Raw genomic sequence first — 5,785 nt, 5'->3', positions numbered from 1 at the left:
AAGACTGGAGCAGGGGAGGAGGGAAGGGGATGGGTGTGCTCCCACTTAAGGGGCACAATGTTACAGCATGGGACACCTGCTGGGGGCAGGACACAATTATAAGAGGGACTTTACCTAACAAATGCAAACAGTATAACCTAATTCTTTGTACCCTCAGTTAACCTGAAACAATAAAATAAAATAAACAAATAAAAATAATTAAACAAACAAACAAAAAGAAACACTGGAAGAGGCCTTCCTCTATCTGCATAAACTGGACTGAGCCAATCAGAAGATCAAAAGGGGAAAGTGACTCCCCTTACCCCTTCCTCTTATCTCAATATATTTCAGCAGTGAAGGTCAAGAATGTAAGCAGACCTGGTTGAATCATTTAAGTCATAAATACTTGTCTCCCAGATTAATTTACAAGTCAGCCCGTTTAGCTCCCATCTATTTGTTCTAGATGTCCTACAGTCCTCAATTGTCCTCAGCAGCCATCGATTGTCCTTCAGTCCTCAATTTCCCGCCTCCTCTCTGACAGGTGTTGTGTGGATTAAGATATCTGAACTCCACTGGAAAATTGGGTTATCACTCTGTGATTCCTTCAAGTGTGCCCAGTAAATAATTTTTTTTTACCTTTCTCTTATTAATCTGTCTCAATTATGAGTTGATTTTTCAGTAAACATTCAAGGGAAAGGGTGAGTTTCCCCTCACCCCTGCAGTTTGAGTGGCAAGCAGGGTCTCAAAGCCACTCTGCTCTGAAAGCCTCAGTGAGGAAAATTGTAACTTAGACCAGCTGGCAATGTGGTAACCCATGTTAACTACCAGTCAGACTCCTGGTTTTCCTCTCTGGGGACTCCAGTTGAGAAGATGGTAAAAAATCATTGTCCTTTCCAAATTTAAGATCCAGAGAGAAATGTTTTTGTTTTTGTTTTTTTATGATTGATGCTCAGTCTTTTGAGCAACCATCTGAAGGGTGTGTTTTGTTGGGAACACTGCAGGTGGACAAGGCTGAAAAGATTGGGAGTCTGAGACATGTAAGATTCTAGCAGCACACTCCAGTCAAACATGACATGCTCCAGGGAAGTCGTTGTCTTAAAATGTCCTATCTTGTCTGTTTTTGAGTGAATTAGGGGGAATCTTTTATATGAAGAGGCATTGGCTTAAACTACCTTCTCTATAAAGACACATTGGATTGAGTCACTTTTGGCCAAAAGAATGGATCCTTTAAATTAAAAAAAGAAAGGAAGAAGGAAAGAAAAGGAAAAAACTTCTTTTAGAGATCTCTTATTTTAAATAGTTTCCTTATTTGTATTAATTGAGCAATTAGATTTTTTAAATTTTTTTTATTTTTACATATACATGTGATTATTAGGTTTCCATTTTTTGCCTTCATAGAATTGAAAAGGCTTAAAATTTACCAAAAATAACAATGTTTAAGATAAGGACTAGAAACAAAAACTTCATAAAGAATGAATGAAGATAAATACATTCAATTAGATTTTTTTTAAAGACACAATGCTGTGGCTTGCCTTAAAATTCTCTTGATAAAATTGAAGAATGAATAGCTGATCTAAAACAAAGATAAAAATCCTTTGAACGTTGTTTCTATGGGAATAATGGCAGAGGCCAATTTACTTCATGACCTAATGGCTAAAGCTCTGTATTTTCATCTCAGCAGTCTAGGTGTGATTCCTGGGCGGGGAATGAGCTAGTTCTGGTTTGGCATTTATGTAACTTGTGCAGTTTTGTTGATTCTCTTCCTTCTAGCACACAGCTTTAGATTTCCTATACTTTAGGGTGTTATAACCCAGCCCGTTCCCAGGGCTCCTCCTCACCCCTAGGGTTGCCAGGAACAGACTTCAGAACAAGACCCCAAACTGTAACCACTATTACCCAAACTGTAACTATTGTTATCTAAACCGTAACCATTGCTACTGTAACCACTGCCACCCAAGCTTTAACCATTGATACCTAAACTATAAACCCAAACTTTAACCCTGCCGACAGCAGCATTCCTTGTATACAGAGAAAGGTATAAAAGACAAAAAACCCTGCACTTTGGGGCTTCTTGTCTCAGGACAATGGCCCCCTGAGCAGGTGCGAATAAATCACCAATTATTTACATCAGAGTGGGTTGGAGTTTATTTTTCCAGGTCTCCTAGGTTATATCAAGGGGACATAGAGGGCTTTTAGACATTTCTCTATAAATGTTCAACTGAGAAGCTGAGACCTTAGAAAACAAGGCTGGACAGAAAAATGGGGGACAAATTTGGTTTATGGCCAGTGAAACTTTCCTTTCTTTGAGCTATTTCATCCTTTTGGATCTCATTACAGAAAACTGACTTCCACCTACCTCATGTTCCCTGATTAAATTATGACCCAGCTCCTGGCTTATTGGCATCTAATGAATCTTTAACCATGTAACAACACTGGACTCTCTCCGAACCTGTTCTGATTCAGCTGCTCAATTCACAGATTATTCTTTGCTCAGTTAAACTCTGTTAAATTTAATTTGTCAGAATGGGTTCTGAAATAGAACTCTGAGAGACTCCAAAGAATACCACACAGACAAGCAGCTTCCCTGACAGATTGTACCCATTATTGGGGCTCACGGGTAAGTTCTCTCTTTCATCCAGGCACTCCACGACTTGGGTCTGTCTGACTTTGACCAAATTTTTGATTCTAACAGGTTCAAAAATTGTAAGAGAAACTGAACTGAGTCTGGAATCAGATTCGATCTGGGTCTGGGGTCAGATTGGATCTGATTATTAACCCATTTGGCATTCCTCCTGCCTCAGCCTCCCAAAATGCTGTGATTGCATGCATGAGTCACTGCTCCTAGCCTTTAATTGGATATTTTAAAATGTTTCTGTGAAAGAAATCTGTATTCATAAAAGAAACTGTTGTTTATCAGAGTGTCTGGGAGGCAGGACTGAGTCCCTAAAACTCTCACCATTGTTTAAACCTACATGATCAGTCTTACTTTTGTTTAGGGTACTTTTCCTGACCATCTTGTCTTAACTAGAGCTTGATGTTCAACCTGTCCCCCCACACCCTCTGGGATAATCAAATCGATAGGTTGGTTGGAGGAACTCTAAAAACAGCAAGCATAGGCCACTTCATTTTGAGTATAAGACACTCCATCTTGGCTGTTCAGTGACCTCTGCTGAAACCACCTTCCTTCTGGGACTCAGCCAAAAGGAAGCAGGAACTAGGGGAAGCATTGGAAACTGCAAACAAGCAGTTAGGCTTCAGTGGGAAGCCAGCTGGAACTACTTGTCCCTGGCAATAGTCACTAGTTCACCAAAGTAACAATTGCCTCTCACCTAAAACCTTTAAAAGATCAGCACTCTTGCTCTTCAGAGCTGATGCCTGTTGAGTCTTGGCTGCCTTCTCCAAGGTGCCAAATAAACTTTAGCTATTGCTCTACATCCGGCTCTGCGATTTGACTGAGTAGGCCTCAAATTCTAGGTCTGTCTTGTTTCAGCTAGGAATTCAGATAGATCTGTCTTGTTTCAGCTAGGAATTATCTTTTTAAAAGGCAAATTGCTACCTAGCTGATGATTTCTTTGGGCAATAAAATAGGTAATTAAAAGATTAATAGTCTAATTTTTTTAAAATAGTAGCATTTAAGATCTGGCAAAATAAATTCTTTAAATAAGAACTATTAAAACTACTCCTGCTCTGGGAGGTGAAGGCAGGTGGATTGCTTGAGCTCAGGAGTTTAAGACAAGCCTGAGCAAGACTGAGATCCTGTGAGATTCTAAAAATAGAAAAAGTAGTCGGGCACTCTGGCAGGTCTCCTGGGAGGAGGCTCACTTGAGCCCAAGAGTTTGAAGTTGCTCTGAGCTATGATGACACCATGATACTCAGGATGACTGAAACTCTTGTCTTAAAAAAACAAACAAATAAAAAACCCCAAAAATCCTACTCCTATCTGTATGACTATGTATCATTTGTATGTGATATTTACTACCAAATTATATTTAAAAAGCTCTAATTAATTGGTTTAAAATAATAAGCACTTAAATCAAATATTTTATTAAGAAAATGGACACTAACTTAAATGGCTTTTCAGTTCACATGACCTTAGTAACACAGTGATTGACTTCTGCTCACCTTTCTTTTATATTCTATTATAGTCTGATTCACAATTTCTCTTTAACTGTTATTTAGTGTTAATTTGAATGCCTCAGAGAAACTATGACTCACCTTCAATATTCTTTCATTCTCTAAGCTGATTTAGATTGATAATCTTTACCAAAAATCCACTTTGTTCAATATGTTAATAACTGTTTGCTCTGTAAGTAGGGTGCTCTCTTAGACTTGTTTCTTTAGAGATTCTACCTGAATTGAAGCCATAAAGCCTCTAGGTCTGGACTCCAGTGGTTACAGACAAAGTATCTCAGGTCACTCAAAAGCTTACTCCAAAATGCCTTGAGTCAAATTCATTATAGCCCACAGTAGAACTGGCAGGTTGACATAAGGAAATGCTGCCACCATTCACACAGAATTCAAATATGATTTTGGAGTCTGCCATGCAGTTGGTACAATTTGAAAATCTCATTTCTTAGTTTCTGTTGATATTCCTATTGTTAATAGACCAGTAACATCAGATACATTGTATGTTGAGCTAAACAGACTTCTTTCTTTTAACTTTTGGACTTGATCTCCTATCACATGGAATGTGTACAAATGGGGATGATTAAAAAGAAGAAAAATATTAATCTATTGTTGGTACTTCCCTGGGATCTACAATATATGTAAGCAAATTATTTCCCAGGATTGTCTCATGTTTTGGTATCTCTTTATAAATTGAGTCAGTTCAAGGGACTTATTTTAAACCACTCTTATAAGTGTTCTGGGTACTTACTTAAATTTCATACCACATGTCTTTCCTAATCCTCAGGGGCAAGTGAAATGTAAAAACTTAGAAATAAAAAAACAATTTATTTTGAGACAGAGTCTCACTTTGTCACTCTTGGCAGAGTGCCTCAGTGTCATAGTTCACAGCAACCTCAAACTCTTGGGTTCAGGTGATCCTCTTGCCTCAGCCTCCCCAGTCGCTGGGACTATAGGCACCTACTACAACACCTGGCTGTTTTTAGAGATGGGGTTCTCACTCTTGCTCAGGCTGGTCTTGAACTCCTGAGTTTAAGTATTCCCTATCTTGGCCTTCCAGAGGGCTAGGACTACAGGTGTAAGCCACTGGGCTTGGCCGCATTAAAAATGATTTTGAAAAAATAAAATAAAATCAAGACACTGAACTTAAATGGCCAGAAGCATTATCTTTGGCCCCTATAAAAATCTGGAATGTTGCAATTAGGAGACATAGTTTAACCCCTTTGAAACAGTGTTTTGCCTATTGACACCTATAAATCTTCTATCCTTGGACTGGCTTAGCACTATGGTGATTCAGTGAACAATTCAACACCATGACTTGATAGAGATGCTAACTAATATGGTTGGAACAAAAGGTGAAAGGAACATGGCCTCCACCAACTGACAGGCTTTGTTTTGCTGTTTGACCAAACGATTGAGTGTACATCCAAGTTTTTAGAAGAAGACATGCACTGTCACTCCACTGGAAAGGTCCCTATGAAGTAGTGTTAACCACTTACACTGCCACAAAAATAAAGGAAAATCTTCCTGGATTGGTGTGAGCCATGACAAAATACAATGCAATGATTAGGAAATGATCCTCACAGGTGATCTGAAAGTACAGATGAGCAGGGGCAGTTCCTGGGCCCCTGAAACAGATGACTTCATGAAGTAGACAATTTTTCCCAATATCACAGAGCAA

This window comes from Otolemur garnettii, unplaced genomic scaffold (assembly GCF_000181295.1).
Source record: "Otolemur garnettii isolate 467f Iridium unplaced genomic scaffold, OtoGar3 scaffold00010, whole genome shotgun sequence".
NCBI lineage: Eukaryota > Metazoa > Chordata > Mammalia > Primates > Galagidae > Otolemur > Otolemur garnettii.
This window is presented reverse-complemented; position numbering follows the sequence as displayed.